The sequence below is a fragment of the Sinohyriopsis cumingii genome, chromosome 17 (assembly GCF_028554795.1).
Source record: "Sinohyriopsis cumingii isolate HCF-2022 chromosome 17, ASM2855479v2, whole genome shotgun sequence".
NCBI lineage: Eukaryota > Metazoa > Mollusca > Bivalvia > Unionida > Unionidae > Sinohyriopsis > Sinohyriopsis cumingii.
In genome coordinates this window covers 108,216,122-108,234,008 of record NC_142977.1, presented here as the reverse complement: position 1 = coordinate 108,234,008, position 17,887 = coordinate 108,216,122, and the positions used below count along the sequence as shown (strand labels likewise).

Genomic DNA, 17,887 nt, shown 5'->3' with positions numbered 1-17,887 from the left:
CCGTGTTTATGGTGCACTTTGAAGCGTTAAGCAAGGTCCAACCAGAATTTCTTATGACAAATATTGCCTATGCTGTTTGCGAGAGCTTCAAAGTGTATATTTTTGGGGAATGGAATAGATATCCTTGATGGAAAGAATGCGGAATGGTTTCCTTGTAAAATGCGCTTCGGTTTCCTCACTTATGATTATTGTAAAGAAGACGCCCATGTCAAGGGAGACTTTAATACCACGATGAAGACGTACCCCACTGGACAGAATACGTTTTATCTTAAAGTTTATTGTTCTTTCTAGTCTGCCGAGTGTCTTCAACCTACTAAAGCATGCCGCAAAGATCTTTTCAAAACCAGAAAATGTTTTCTTGCACTCAGTGAATCGCGTGATTGTGTGGTTCTCGCTCTATAATCACTTCCGATTGTTTTGTCTGCCCCCCTCAATGACGTCACTGGCGTCAAACGCAATGCTCTTCCGGGTATAATAAAATAGGTCAAACGCAAAGCGGTTGGCGACAGCCACTTTCGAGATGCAATTAAACAATCTAATACTATTCCAGGATTATACTTTAATCCTATCGAATGTCTGACGAACGTTATGTACAATCGTTCTCTAACTCTCTTTGGCCTTATTGCTGCTAACTCATCTAAAATAATCTTGTCTCACCCATGTTTTCCTCTGGAACGTCTCTGTAAAAAATGGCATGCCTCATAGCCGTGGTATCTACTTGGATATATTGGGTTCTTAACCAGGCAGCCGTTGATCAGTGGCATCCAGCTCCTCATGCAGAGGATTATATGGACCAGTGTACTTGCATCTTTGCAAAGTTCAACCACCCTTTGGTTTTAGAAGTCGTCCAATATCCTAGTGTAGGTCAAGGTCTCCCCTATAAATTCTACGTCCTTTATATGGGTTGCAGTGTCCAACTATCACATTGTCTTGAATGCAAATATCAATACATGCATGCATCGATACAAAGGCAAAATACAAAAAATAATCTGGGTATCTCAGACAACTGCAGGCTTGCAGGTTTCAATGCAGCCGCGTGAGATAGTAAATTTAACGAATCTTTACTTTCTTTTGCTGCAAACCGGTGTGAGTAAATATAGTGAGAATTCTTCACTCTTTGTGGCCTCAATTTGTAACTTCTTTGTTGGATGAAGGATTACGTAAGGTTTATGACAATGACAGTCGGCTAAAGGCTTTGTGAGGCCAACAGCCGATGACCGGCTATGTCTTTATTTAGTAATTGGACGGTTGAGTCAGCTAGTCGCTTCAGAGGGATTTTAGCTCTTTGTGTCGCTAGGAAGGCCGGATTTCTGCGCTCACAGTTATGTGTGAAAAGATATGGGCTCAAGCACCGCCGTACATCAAATGATGTGTACCAGACAATCGGAATAATAGGAATTTAAAAATCGGAGCCAATCTCTCAGACAGATAAAGGGATTACCGGTGTAAACATTAATCAGTGGTTTCCTGACCTTTGAGAAGGCTGGAGTGTTGCTGAAATACAATGAAGTATCAAATAAGATTTTGGGAGAAAGACCACTCTAAGCGAGCGAGACTCGTAAAAAGGGGTAGAGAAATTGAACTGGGAAAGACAGAGGAAGCTTCTACAGGTAGGAAAGATCTCTGTCGAATATTTGTGTTGATTTGCGTAGACAGGAATTTAATAGCTTGTGAATAATAACGTATATCTAATTTATTAGGACACGGAACACAACATATCGTAGAATTATTAGAGAATAGCACATTATAGTGTATATTTGAATGTATTACAAAATGGAATTGGGATGTGTATTTACATTTATCAGTGTGTAGATTAAGAATTATGCGAAGTAGACACGCTGGATTTGTATGCATTGGTATTTACATATTGCTATATAACATTCTATAATTTGTAGGACACAAGCAATATGAACTATTACCGTAACAATGATAGACTGCTGTGTCAGAAAATAGCATTTAGACGGTGTGTGAGCGTGTTACGGAACTTCGTAAGTAATACTATTTGTGTGTAAGACAAGGGGTGTGTGAAATGAGGAGCCGTTAGTGTGTGAGAAGAACCTGGTAAAGTATTCACCATTCGTCTAATGGGAAGTCTGCGAGTGGTAGATTACGGAGATTAATACAAAGGGAACAGTATGTACATCCCTTATATTTTCTACAGGAAGCTCCAAGGGTGCATGCAAGAGACGGCAATGAAATTCCAAGAGATGGAATGAGAAAGTACAAGCGTTAGTACAGAAAGAGTGCAGAAAGAAAGAGTACAAAACGTAGCGCAGAAATATTGCAGGAGAAAGGAGAAATAGTACAAGAAGTGGCACAGGAGGAGAGCAGGTGGGAAGAAGAATGGAGAATAGAAAAAGAGGGAAACGAACTCAGATGAGTACAAGAGACTACTCATTTAAACGGAACTCTCTCACATTGGGACGTGAACTCTCATGTGGTGAAATAAAGAAAGGCATTTGTTAACAGGCCAATTAATGTATTAATTTATTAGTGAATTATAATTGGAAGATTAATATCAAGAAATTACTTGAATAGTTTATGTATTATTAGTATTTATTCGATCGCTATATATTTTACATTTAGTTGTTCATGTACTTAGGCTGTCAGCACTGCTTACTGGGGGCTCGTGAGCCATTCAAAATTTAAATGTTCACCTTTCTGCCATATTAGTCCTAATACTGTAAAGGGGATGTGACACAGGAGTCACATTTTTAGTTTGCTATCCGTATTCTTTTTGCACCATAAATACGACGAGGCTATCATTATGCTGAACGTTTAGACAAAACACGCCCTGTTATTGGCATTCAGATACGTAGTAGCTTGCTGTCAACTTGTAATCAAAACGCGCTCTAAAACTCGAGTGGGATGAGGGTTAAATTCGAGTCAGATGTCTAACGTAATTTTTCTTTATCTCGTGACCTGATATTATGAATACAATAAAGCCGAGCTATCCGCACGCTGTATCTGAGTAAATTATAAGCACATCCGCGTCCTGCACTGGAAGTATATTGTTGATGGCATCGGAAAGTGGCAAACCAAAAGAGTCAAGTTTTCTACAACATCGCTGTCTAGTTTGTTAACCATCGCTACCCACTGTGTTTTAGAACTATAACAATAATTCTCGATGATGATGATAATGATAATGATGATGACGCGGCGTTCCTCATCCCTCAATTGTTTTGCGGGTAACCCATCATTGGAAAACACCGCGAAACAGTTCTATGTTCTTGAGCACCTTTTCGATATCAACATTGGCTAGGAGTGTTGGTAAGGCTCCATCAGTGTGATCTAATTGTTTTGCAGATCAGAACGTTTTGCTTTGTTAAAATTTTGGTAAATGCTAGAGAATACCGTCAATTATGTTGACGTTTTCCAGGTCATTTTGATGTGCTGCTGAAATCGATTGTTCCTGGGATGGCCTCAGAACGACTTTTGCGTTCATATAACTCATTATAATTATCATTTTAGACAATAACAGCCTCTTTAGAGATATTGTCTACTATTGACTGACACAGCAATACGGGTCAGCGCCATGTTGTAAAATACATGTCATCCAAACGATAGCTTCTTAAAAATAAATTGGCCGGGATCAACACCATCTGCGTGATGCCTATGTGTATTAGGATCCGCTCTTTCCAACACCATCGTGTGCTTAACCCTTCTAAAAACGGTATCAATATCACGGCAAAAAACCAAAAATAGAGCTTAGTGGCAAGAGCATGCAAACTTAACGGTGGTCGTTAGTGAGGTCACTCCTTAATGCAAAACCGAGATTATAGTTTCCACTTTCATTGCCAGAAGCAGCACATATGCTTGGTATAACCTCTGCACGCCAAACCCAGCAGTAATATCATCAACAATCAACTAAACACCTTGCTAATAAGTGTTGCTTACTGCTGCACTCTTTACCAAAACATAATTTGTCTACAATAAATTATCTCGCATTTGCAACGACAAATATGCTGGATAATTAATTTTCTATACTGATGATATTGACGATAATGTAAATCCTTTCTCTTATAATAAACGAATAAATTAATCTACTTTTAAGTACACAAGATATGTTCATCAAAATACCTTCCGAGAACAATTGTCAATTTTAGTTTACAAATACTTTATTACGTTTAAAAAATGACAACAAAAAAGACATAAGGCTTATACGCAATCGCTTGAACTAGAATTTTGCTATTTATTATGCAAGTGCAAGCAGAAGTACACAATCCAGTTATACACATCTGTATAAAAATATGAGAGCGAGAGAATGACGGAGAACTGGTGGTCAGTTGTGAGGAATAACGTTATATTTGCGGATCGCATCTCTAAATAGACAATGACATGTTCACCAATGATAAATATACACGGAAGCAACAGTACCTGAGACTTTGCTCAGTTTGTGGATCAGTATATATTGTGCTGTTTATTACAATTTTCTGCATTTTCATTTCATGGGAATCGCTTGCACGTTTTAAAATGATATAATACTGGTCAATGTAAAGTGACTTTAAATAATATTGATAAATTTGGTTCCATGTAGTATCAGTAGCTGGCATTAAATTTGATCTTAAATTTAATATTTCTGTGGAGTCTTTTCATATTTTCTTATTTTATTGATACGCAAGGAAATTTAAAAATGTATGGAGCAGAAAAAGTAGTTTCATCATATATGTATATACTGAGATGGGAATCATTTAAATGCAAATATACTGTAAACTAATATGTAGGTTATGTTTTTTTCTATACTGGGTTTTCATCGGTTTCAAAATTTATATTGTTTCGTTCTTACGTATTTTTATATATTATGAAAAAAGCAAACAAATTGGCAAACTTGTTATTTGGAATAAAATCTGTAAATATTATTGGGCTTTTTTTCTCGAAATATTTGCCAACCCAAAAAATAATTAAATCTGTCCCTTTCGATAACTTTTTTCCTGGACAACTGGAGGGAATGGTGGAATGAAAATGATGCTGAAATTTCCTCTATTTTTGTTTTAAATAATACAAAAAAATATCCCTGTAAAGTAAAAATAAAGTGTCTATCCGTAATGTAAGTTAAATGCATGGATATAGATATGATACTATATTTTCCCCACAAATTGTTTGCAGTCCATAAGAATGAAATCAGTTTCTATGTAAGTGTAGATGTTTACAAGGTAGATTCTAATGACCTTTATGCTCGGGAAAATTAGACATTCCGTGTCTCGTGCATGGAAAACAATCGACCTACTAGTTTCTTTCAACACTCGTGACAATACAATGTTTCCACTTCTTACGTGAAATATTGCCGTATATCTACTAAAAATACGGTAGATATTCTCCATACAATATCGACGCTGACATCCTGCTGTTACCCTCAATTTTGTTTTCTTTCTGAAACGTGGTGCACAGTTTATATCGGTTAATTTTAAACATTACATACATCTTAATATCAACATTTTTTATATTTGTCCATTACGTATTCTAAAATGTAACAAATGACTACGGTATTATACAAACCTGCAACACAATGGATTGCTGTGACTTTACTGAACTGATGGTACAATAACGAAAACATTATACTCATTTGCGTCCTTGTCATGCGAACAATATTTCCTCGTTGAGGTCTTCCAAAGACACTACTTATGTGGAAGCAAAATAAAGTAACATAATACGTAATAAAATGCATTTAAATAGGCTGAAAAAGCATTAAAATTTATACAAACGATCGCGCGCTCTTAAATGCATCGAATAATAATAATACTAATAATAATAATAATAATAATATTATTATTATTATTATTATTATTATTATTATTATTATTAAAGCGTTAAGTGTGTGCAAATGATAATTTCTGTACAACAGTGCACACTAGTACTCAGCTACTATACACCTTGCAAACTCAAAACTTTCTTACGTCCATTTTCTTTAAAGTGATTTCTCGGGCACCTATTAGTAACCAGCTTGTGTTGCATACTCCTCACGTTTGTGCAAACAAAAGAGTAAACTGGTTTATCATTCTCTAGCGAATACTTCTTGGTACTTGGTAACCGTCTTCCTGTTTCGATTTCGTCTTCTACTTAGAAACTTTTCTGTGCCAGTTTTCCCATCAACACATCTTTGACAGCATCGTATAGCGATTTCCAACTCATGGTGTCTCTCGGCGTAAAGTGCTCGACAAATCCTAACTGCAATTTAAATCGGAACATTTGTAAAACACTTTTCATTTCAAAGTAATTATATGCAAGAAACGAAGTCAAATACGGGAAGCTGTCAATCTCCTGACCACTACAACGCTTTCTGCATGATAAAGACAGTCATATAGCGCAAGTGGTATGAGTGCATTTGGTTAGGTCATTTACTTGGTTATAAGCATAAATCAAAAACGTGTGTGTGTGTGTGTGTGTCTGTGTGTGTTTGCTAGGGGTTTCAGCAAAACAATCCCATGATTTCAAGAGTTAAGCATTAGAGAAAATTTGCATCGTGTTTATCTCCTTTAGAACACCAACTCTACCCAGAACGCTACTCCCCGGAGATAGTGGCGAGATAGTGTGAACTCTTTTTACGTGTATGATGTAATATTAAGTATGTACATGAAACAGATGTGTATAATTCGTGCGAGATAGGTGGCACTGCGTCAACAATCGATAGAATGCAGCAAATTCATGGGGTTTTCATTTATTTAATCAGGGTGTTGGAGCCTACGTTTACAGTTCCTTTAGGTTTTCTTATGATTTTCGAACATTTGAATTTACTTTCAAAATAATAAACTTTTCCATAATCATCTTATTTGCAAAAACTATGTTTTCGTGTAAATTCTTGGCAACAAAGAGCACGGATGTTTAATGTTAGTGTAATTGTTTAATATTTTATATAATCGAGGCATCGTTTGCTCTATATCGATGAAAATGTGCTACCATAAGAATCCTACAATTTTAGTCCCATGCGTTCATCCTTTGCAGATAGAAAAGTATGCAAGTTTATTGTATAAACTAAGCTTGCAGATTCATTTAAATGTCCTTTCAGAACTAATACCCACGGTATGTAGACATTCATAATACAAGACAGAGAAAACCGTATATACACGCCTATAAGTCGAGTCCAACTGCAGACAACTTTGATCCTGATCTGCCGTAGCATAATGCGCCTGCAGATCAGGGTCTATGTTGTTTGTTCTACTGATTACTCCTAACAAACTGCATAGACCAAGACCTGCCGGAGTATTATGCGATAGCAGATTTGGGTCTTTGCAGCTTGCTGTTTGACTAGGCTTAAAAGCGAGTATATACGGTATATATCGATTGACATAGGGTATTATGGGTATATATTGATTGACAGAGAGATGCCATGGAGATTTTTCATAACCGTGTTTAACATACCCAACCTCCATTTGTTTTCATCCACTCCTGAACAAATCTGCATACAAATTCACAAGTCCACTCTACAATGCAGGAAATCAGTGTTGCGTCACCCCTTCTATAACATTCCACTGACATTGTCCGAGCAAAAACTAAAACAGCTACAACTTTACTCCAGTGCATTACTCCCTCACAGATGGAAGAATATGCGACATAGATGTTCTCCTGGGTAATATGCAGGTCATGGCATATTGACAAAATCTGTTGAAATCTCTGGGGATCGTGGTCATGGAATTCTTTACATAGTCTCAAAGCGGTTTCTTTAACCCTTGAGTCTTCGGCAGATATACTTGTAGGATAATCCATCCATGGCGTATACTTCGTCTCCACTAGTGCGTTATTGATACACGTCACAAGTAAGTCGCGAAAAGAGGTACAGTCCTCCATTTGTAGCTGCCTGTAGTAAAACTGACTCACTCAGAACTGGCTTGGTAGCTTATCAAGCAACTGACAACGTTAACTTCCTGAGCACAGCTGGCCTACACAAGGTTATAGGTTACGTGTAGTTATTTTAGGCAAACTGAAACTATGTGAATGAATGACACGTTGTTATGTATGTGGTTTCCAAACGTTTCACAAATTAGAAAAAAAAAATTCATTAAGAAAATCCACGATCCTGGAAGAAAGTTAATAGACTTCAAAATTTGGATTTTTAAAAAGATAATTTCTTGACGTTATGAAATGTGTGTGATCGAAAATTAGTTGTATTGCATACACAAAAACTGTTCCAAGATTTCTATTAGTGTATCGGATAACACATTGGACCTTTATACACGGCTGAAACTCAAGGAATTAATAGGTTTCCAGCACAATGTATGCTTTACGTTTACCTTTCGGTTTCGAGAAAACGGGTTGATAATTTGACGGTAGGTAGGATAATGAAGTGATTTTCGATGAATAAGATTGATGGTTCCTTGAGCAGCAGAGGGGGTGAACAGACCACTTAGGGGGATGGTCACCCTTGTGTTTAGACAACAAAAAAATAGTGACCCTTCATAGAGGTCAATATCACGTCTACGATTATTGTTTGTCCCAAACAGAATTGTAGACAGGACCCCCTCTGCTGCTCAATAATCCTGGGAATCTTCATCTGAATCCTGGGAATCTTTTGTTCTATGTTTCAAGTAATATTCAAGTTCTGATGGTGGTTTTTCTATTTTTGGATTTATGTTTTTTCTTTTTTTGTAATATGTCATTAAACTTCTGTATCGATCTCCACCGCAATTTTTGCAAATTTGATATAATCCTCTAACGCCGTTGTTACAACCAACACAACTTCTTGGACCAGCATGAGGGTTTTTTTTTATAAGATAATTATGTTTTTTACAATATTCTCAACGGCATTTTTTATCACATTTGTTAGTGGTTCCTTGACGCAGCCACGCACAGTTGTTCATTATATTAATGATATCTGTTTAATTAAATTTATTAATTTATCCAAATATTTTATCAAGATCCACACGATGTCTTGTTCTAGGATCATGTAAATTTATTGTTATAAATCCATGCGGAGTAGCTTGCGCTCGTGAAAATTTTTTTTGAATTTAATTATATCCATATCACCGCTGCACCAAGTTTGATGAATATTTCGCAGCGTGTGTGTGTCTACGCCATTAAACACAATTAAAATATTACAATTGTCCCTGATTACTTTTGGTATTTGTGTATATCGTTGAGTAACATAGATCACATCTGTATTTTTATGTCTGCCGCGGGAAAATATTCTGGCTGGATTTGATTGTTTATCCAGCATCACATCATCATACACAACTAAATTATTATTAAATCTGTCTAAAACATCAACGGACGGTGCTTCATCAATATCTGTTATAAACTCTATAACATCATTATCTTCGTCCAGTAATCTTGCATTTTCGTTAAAATCTTTTAATACTTCATAACATCGTTGATCATCAACGGATGGTGCTACTAAATATAATTTATCCCATTTCAACCATCTCATTATCAGATTAAGTAATAATTGCGTCTTACCCGATCCAGATGGTCCTATGATAATCATTCTGATGGAATTCGGTAGCGCAGGATGATGCTTAACAGGTTCTCGCTGCCGAGTTGCTGAGAAATCAGTTATATCCATATATATTATAACATGAATTTATATTGTTTACGCTGTAGAGTTAAAACTCCGACTACTGATTTAGCTACAGTTATAACAAAAAATAAAAAAATAGCGTGCGGTGGAAAATGTGCTGTATGCGGTAGAAAGAAATTTTCATTTTTACCTAATAAGCGCGGTGGTGATATTGCTAATTTGATGTCAAAGTTTCCAGGTGCTGCATGGGCTAAATACCCAGGAGAAAAACATCTACCAGGATATAATTATTGCGGTCCTGGTACTCGACTTGATATCAGGCTCGATAATCAGGATCAACGAAAACCAGGCGAGGAACCAGTAAACGCTATTGATCGAGCTTGTCATATTCATGATGTTGCGTATAAGAGTAAAAATCTACAGGATAGGCATATTGCAGATGTGAAATTAATTCACGCGTTAAATTCCATAAAAAATAAAAATATCAGAGAATCATTAGCTAATTGGTTAGTAAGATCCGCGATGAAAGGTAAATTAGCGTTTGGGTCTGGTAATATATAATAGAATTAATTTATTATTCACCAAGAGGATATTGGAGAGGCAAAGCAGCAATTGGTAAACTCGCTGATGCAGCAGCGGTTAAACATTCTACTGCTAAAGCGTGGTTATCCAAACAGGCAATATGGCAAATTTATATACCACCACCGAAACGAATTCAGTACGCGTATTTCGATGTTAGTGTTCCTAATGAAGTTCATCAAGCAGATATTTTATTTTTACCACATGATACTATACGTAGAAAAACATACAAGTACGTGTTAACTGTAGTTGATGTTGCAAGTAGATATAAAGAGGCAGAGCCGCTATCAACGAAAACATCATCTGAAGTAGCCGATGCGTTTGAACGAATTTATCAACGAGGACCCTTACAATGGCCACATTTACTACAGGCTGATCCTGGTAAGGAATTTCTTGGTCCAGTATCATCGTTGATGAAACAATATAATACCAAAATACGACGAGGACATACTGCAATTCACCGTGATCAGGCAATTGTTGAGCGATTTAATCGAACACTTGCGGAGCGGTTATTTGGATATCAATACGCGAGGGAATTTATTCAAGATAAAAGATCTCGCGAATGGGTTGCAAGATTACCAAGCGTGATAGCTGCATTAAATAATGAGATTACACGAACAACCAACATGAAACCCATTAGAGCAGTCACAAAAAAAAATATACCAACACAACGAAAAGATGTTGAAAAACAAAACATATTGGGTGATGTTACAGTTAGATATTTATATGAACAGGGTGAACTTGAAGGTGGTCAAGCGAGAGCAACTGATCCTATCTGGAGTGTTACCACACACAAGGTATCTAGCGTAGTAAGATCCACGGGTAGACCAGCAATCTACAGATTAGATTCGGCTGCTCCTCAACGTGGATTTACACGTGAACAACTACAAATAATTCCCACGGATACACAATTACCACCGCGATCACTTAACTAGCACTAGTGCCAGCACCCCGACGTCGATTACACTCAAGACAGGTCAACATGGTATTTTCTCGTGTATGACCGCGACTATTATCTTTTCTGTCTACGGTAAATTGTCTTGAATCATTACTCGAATACCTCCACAGCATTATACAATTGCAACTTGTGCAATGATTATTCTGCTGCTGTTTTAACTCAATAATAAATTCAACATCAAGATCAAAGTCGCGTTTATTTTTTTTATCAGATTGCTTGTATCCGATTAATTTTTTTCTTATTATATCATCATCAATGACGTTAAATTTATTAACGATTTCAGGAATTATAATTCTACGTAATTGAGATATTTTTTCTGACCCTCGATATCGCTAAATAGACTAAATTTGACCACTCGATGTGATCGTCTACAATCCAGACTCGTGTGTCAGAAATAGTTAATCCCTGGGACGAGTGGATCGTCATAGCGTATCCCAACACCCATGGAGATTTGTCAGCGCATAATGCATCTTCGACCACACTGATATCAACAGCGACAATATCATTTAATACGAGATTTTGATTCTCAGTCTGTCCTGGAATATCAACATTAATATTCTGTTTTCGTGTATCTGATGGTCTGTAACATAACGGTACGGGTAATTCTGAATATTTTTCTTTATGCAGCTGAAATAACTGCTGTTGTAAATCGTCTCTGATTATTTTTCTGCTTGCTACTATCAAATCGGTGGGTCTCCATAAATTTAAAAAATCACTCATTGAGGTCTCTGAGATCACTCCACATATTATTTCACACTGAATTTTGTTTGATTGTAATCTGATTAATTTTTTAAATTCCTTTAAATTTTCATCGAGAGCTCTATGATCATCATCTATTTTTTCGTAATAATCAACGAAATTTTTTAACCAATCATGTGGAGATGGTCCAACAAAAGGCGGCGGTTGACCATGATCGCCACACATTATTATAGCGGTATTTTTCGTCAACAACCAATCAAGAAACATTTTTAATGTATCCAATGACACCGTACATATCTCGTCCCAAATAATTATTTTAGTTATATACTTTTCTCCCATTCGTTCAGGAGTCCATGTATCCCCGCGCCACCGAAAGAAACTATGATACGTGCACGATTGTGCTTGCCGTTGTTTCATCTCCCGTGCAAGTCTGTGTGTGGGTGTCAGCACGATCATATCTGAATTTCTAAAAACATTAATCGCTCGAGTCGTCTTGCCGCATCCACCAGGTCCATTGAGATATACTGTCTTATATCTAGTTATTGGATCACTCACTGACGGCGCTTTCGACATTTCTGATATTTTATTACACTTACGATCAAAATGTCTCATCCGAACATCTGCTGATTCTGTATAATTGTGTAACATTTCCTTTTTTATTCTCCACGAACTCCATCGTTCATCATTACTTGTAAATTTCATAACAGATTCTAAATATTTACTCGAAATATAAAACGAATCTGTTGCGACTCTGACTGCCGTCTCAGGAAATCTATTAATCATCGATAATAAATTTATGGAAACATAAGCCAACATGGAAGATCTTAGATGAGTATACTGTGGGGAGACATCATTTATGTAGCTAACGATCGTACCCAATTTTGTTCCGTCGGACAAATAAACACTTTCTCGATTTACAAATATATTTCTCGCTGTTGTATCAGCGATTATAAAATCGTACTCGGCATCATCTAAAATTAATCGTGCGTGATGTCTTTTATTATCATATGCACCACCCTGAGTAAATTTACCTATAATTTTTCTACCAAGATCTTTTGCGGTTTTAAGTTTAATCTCGAGAATTTTAGGAGCTTCTTTGATAATATCATCTTCGGAAAGATCAGGACATTTTTCCTTGAACTCGCTAATAACTTCATAAATACTGATAGAACCTGGCAGGGGCAACCAAACTTCGGTCTGTGCGTGATATAATCGCCTCACTGACAACCAACGATGTCAGTACAGCACAATCTAGTAAATATCGTAATAAAACTATAGGCGCCCAACGTTTTTCACAAAAATGTCTGCCAAACCAAACATAACAAATCTTGTGAAGATTTTCCTTAAGCTCGAATGATTCAACACAAGCGAATCCAGTCAGATCAAAATCAGGTAATGGTCCATTAATTGCCACTCGCATCATCTCGTTTGTAGGGTGGCCAAATCTTTTAAAGTATACAGAACAATCTCCGTATCCTAGAAAACTTCCTGGATAACATGCAACCATATCAACCGAAATAACATCGTTGTAATTATATTTGGTATTCCTCGATCCGCCGTGTCCGTATTCGACGCAACTTGCACGTACATCTTCAAGTAAATCAAATCGTGTTGGTTTCCATGAATTTCTTTCTCTAGCGAAATGAGCCGCAACAGATGGAACGGTAAAGCAATTAGTTAGTAATTTGTCAGTTTTTTCCGCGTGTTTGTACTTGGAAAACTTCTCCGCGAGATTTTTCATCTCGTCATGGAGAGATTCTGTTCGATATATTTCACCGTTTGGTCTAACAAACTGATCAAATCCACCTTCCTCATTACTTTTAAATAACCATACCGATACAGGATCGTTTTTACTTATTTCGTTGATAAAATCAAGCATACTCGTATCTGGGGGGTAAAATCTAATAGTTCGATCACGTGGAAATATTGTTACTGCGCTGGTCCATGCGTGCGCGTTATGATCAATAATATTTATTGAAGCTCCTTTTGATCTATATTTCGATTCGTACAGTATTTCTCCCGTTATTGTCGCTACGGTTATTGGAAATTTTAAAAGTTTTCCTAACTCAGCAACATCTTTTATTGTAGCACCGGTATCCTTAACTGAATCAGCCCACGAGTTTATTTTTTCACGTCTTAAATCCATTTCCACGCATCGCGTTTGTAAAGTGTTCTATTACTCGTTCAGCTACACAATTTAACCTTGAAAATTTCATGGGTGTCAGTTTATCAACGTTGGGTTTTTTATTTATCTCATAGATTCCATAAATAACCGCTGTTACAGGATACGCTCGCTCATAATACGGTTTGTCAATACCCGTCAACAGACCCGGTCTGGAATTTTACTTAATATGGCAAATTTATTATTACCAAGGACAGGATCATATTTGTCACGGATAATCCAACTACCTGTTTCTGTTAGTACAATAAATTTTACTCTGAAGAAATATTTTTGATTGCCCTCATACTCAGCGATGTAGTTAATGATAGTTTCCGCTCGTTTGTCATTCATTGTGGCGTCCTTGACAGTATTGCGTATAATCTTGAACGTTGACCATGTATGAGATGCACCATCCGTGTAAAATTCTTTCTTGGCGTCGTGAATTTTATTGATCAAACTTTTATTTTTCGGATCAACCAAATCTCGTACTGGTAAGTCTGGAGATAATCTGTCGAGGTTGAATTTATATTTAACAGGCCTAGTTTGGGATAATCTCTCAAACTCATTCATATAATTAAAACAAATTTTAAATAAAGAATATTATATATATACAATGTCTCAATGCATATGGTTCATGATCGGTTCAGTAAATCGATGCAACAAATCCTGCAGAAAGGAATTTTGTTGGATGCACTTACAAAATATACGGCGAGGAAGTCTAGGACCAATACCGTGTCTGCGGTGTGGTATTGGAGTGCGAGGAAAAACAGAATTATGTGGAAAGTGCGGTGGAAAACGGTTCAGAGAACATAAAAGATATCATGACAAAAAAAAGTAATAATAGTGAAAACGCTATAAAATCCGTGGAGGATTATATATCAAGATTTCAGACAAACAATGATTTAAACAAATAATATTATTATATAAATGGAGCAAAATATATTTGTCCCACATACTGTCATAACAAACTATGAATCAGATCGTAATGGTGTCATCAGACACTGTAGGTTGAGGAGACCAGTTGGTCATGTCATTAATTCTGGTTATCTAGCGTTCACATATGAGGGAGGAAAGAAAAGCTATCTCTGTCATAGATTTGTGTATGAATGTCATAATGGGATGATCAATGACGGTCTTGTTATTGATCATGTTGACGGGGATCCTCAAAACAATAATTTATCCAACCTTCGTGTTGTCACACAAAGCGTGAACTCTGCACGTGGTAATACTGGAAGATGTAAAACAATCGGAAAGAGGGCGGTAAATTCCACAAACACAGAAACTGGCGAGGAAATTATATTTCATTCAATGAACGCAGCTGCGAAATCCTTTGATATCTGCATGTCTTCAGTGCAAAAAGTAGCAGAAAATATATATAAAACCGCTTTCTCAAAAAAATATAAGCAGAAAATCACCTTTCAGTATTGTTAACTATCATCACCACCTCGAATTATATTTATTTTTTGGGGGGTCAGAAATTGTCATTATTATACTACTTATTTTTTGACTCATGAAAGGGAGGTAATTTTATGATCCTCGGTATATGGTCATAATCATATACAACATCCAAGGTCTGTGATGCCTGGTGGAGAAAGTTGAACAGTATGCATTACAGAAAGTATTTATGATTTCTAACTTACAAAAATATACAGTTCGTGTATTTTTCTGCCCTATTCGTGAAAGATTTAGAACAGCGCAACACATAGAATACATGCATATTTCATCTAACCTACAGAAAACCGAGCGCAGCATGACATGTATATTCCAGCCTACTGAGTGCAGAATCCAGCGTCTAGTCTGTATCGATTGTGGCGGGTTAATTTTAGATCCAATGTACAGCACATGGATCCTGCATCTACTGACTCGATTACAGAAATAGGTCCATGATAGTGTTTGGAGTTAAAAATGAGTTGCATTTTCCTTGTTCAGTGCAGAAATATAATGCGAGATTGTGTATGTATGTGTGATTATTTATTTATGGAGTAAACTCCCTTTGACCAGTCATAGAGAGGATGGAAAAATCTAGCAGTTAGATGATCTAGACCGGATGTTCTATCATAGATGGCGTGGTATAGTAAATAGGAAATTCCTTAATTTAGCTTTGTTTGGTGAGAATATATTATATAAACGTATTTCTTGAATTCAGAATTGTATTTTGAGTAAATATATTCGAAATTAGTTCCTTTTCAATGATTATTAGCTATATATTAACTTCCGAAACATATGTTTGTAATAAGATTTGATAGCTCAATCGGTATCGTATTGGACTGTGACGCTCGCGGTCCAGGATCGAATCCCATGGCTGACAACATGTCGGTGGTTTGCGCATAATTGCGATTTTTATAATAATTGGGGGCTCCGCCAAATCCTCCCGCTCAGCAAAACTCAACCACCATATCAACCGGTGGTTGATACATATTTTCGTATCACCCACGGGCTTGATTATTGTGGGTGGGTTTTTGCTGAGCCTATATGTTTGTACTGTCCTTTATTCATTATATGTTTGTAACGTCCTTCATTCATTGTACATACCCATTTCATTGTATATATTCATTTCATACTTAATGATCTTGCTAAAAAACTCGAATAGAAGTTCATTTCATAATATATGTTTGTGCCGTCATTCATTGTATATATCCATAATTTGAGCTCGCTAAAGACTCATTCATTGTATATATCCATTTCATTGTATATATCCATTTCATTGTATATCTTCACCAAACACACCCTCTTGGGCCTCTAGACCGTTGTAGGCTCTCATAGGGGGGTAGTACCTGTGCCGTCCTTGAAACATCCCGACGAACTCGCTAAAGACTCGATAGGGGTTCTATAGGGATAATTTTTTTTGTTTTAAAGATTTATATATTATATAATGAACCATGAAAATATCAAATATTTCTGCTATTAAAAATCTAGAAGAAAACGGAATTAATGTATCTGATGAACTAAATCCTTTTGAAACGTTAGAAGAACTTAAAAATGAAAATAAGTATGTTCTATCATCTCAATATAAGTTCATAAGGCGGATTCAGGCAGCTATGTTTCAGTCACTGGCTATGGTGAACGATGATCAAGTAAATCAATTTATTCCTCTTTCTGTTGCAGTAAAAAAGATCAGGTCGGGATTATCCAGCGAATACGAAACAAAAAAAACAGTCAGAACCCGCATAAGACACTTAAGAAAAATTATGTCAGCGGGTAACGACCAAAGCAACCCTGAGTAGTAGTATAATTTCCCTCACTGTATATCACATCAGAATTAATTTACATAAAAAAATAAAATATTTCAGAATAATAATAAAAATATTTCAGAATAATAATACAATATTTTTTTGTAGTATTTTTTTGAAAACAGATTGATTTCTATACTTTTAAGTACCAACCACCCCATCAGAATTAGCAAACTGATTAATTTGTATAATTTTCAGTACCAATTACCCCATCAGAATTAATAAACTGATTGATTTGCATACTTTTAAGTAGCAATCGCCCCATCAGATTGATTCATAAAAGATAAAATATTTCAGAATAATAATAAAAATATTTCAGAATAATAATACAATATTTTTTTGGTAGTATTTTTTGGAAAACTGATTAATTTGTATAATTTTCAGTAGCAATTACCCCATCAGAATTAGCAAACTGATTGATTTCTATACTTTTAAGTACCAACCACCCCATCAGATTGATTCATTTCAGAATTATTTCAGATTGTACAAAATTGATTAATTTATGCAATTTATCCCATCAGTGATTATATTTATTTATTCTGAAATATTATTTTTTTAAGTTGATCGAGTTTAATACAGGAGTGTGTATAATTTAGAATCTGATCTCTGTTACAGATGATCTCAATAATATGTTCTTGGCGGAGCTCATCTAACTGTTCTTGTGTTAATAAGAAATCCTCGCTTCCGTATTCATCAATAACTAAATTAACGCTAAATTGCTCTGTGTCTTGTGAAAACACTGTTCTGATGGCGTTTTCAAGTGCTTCTTTGTCATGTATAAAAACAATCACATGCTGGTACATTATATAATA

The 17,887-nt window shown here is 36.1% G+C and overlaps 1 protein-coding gene and 1 long non-coding RNA gene across 2 annotated transcripts in view; both read right to left on the bottom strand.

Moving 5' to 3' along the window:
- The window catches only part of LOC149779640 (apoptosis regulator R11-like), a 104,663-nt gene that overhangs the window by 16,282 nt on the left and 70,494 nt on the right, over positions 1-17,887 (bottom strand). The gene's annotated exons all lie outside the window — the stretch shown is intronic.
- Positions 4,101-9,963, bottom strand: LOC149779641 (uncharacterized). Its single transcript, XR_016415690.1, has 2 exons — positions 7,357-9,963; positions 4,101-6,165 (listed from the first exon to the last, which is right to left on the bottom strand). It is a non-coding gene; the product is annotated as an uncharacterized LOC149779641 (long non-coding RNA).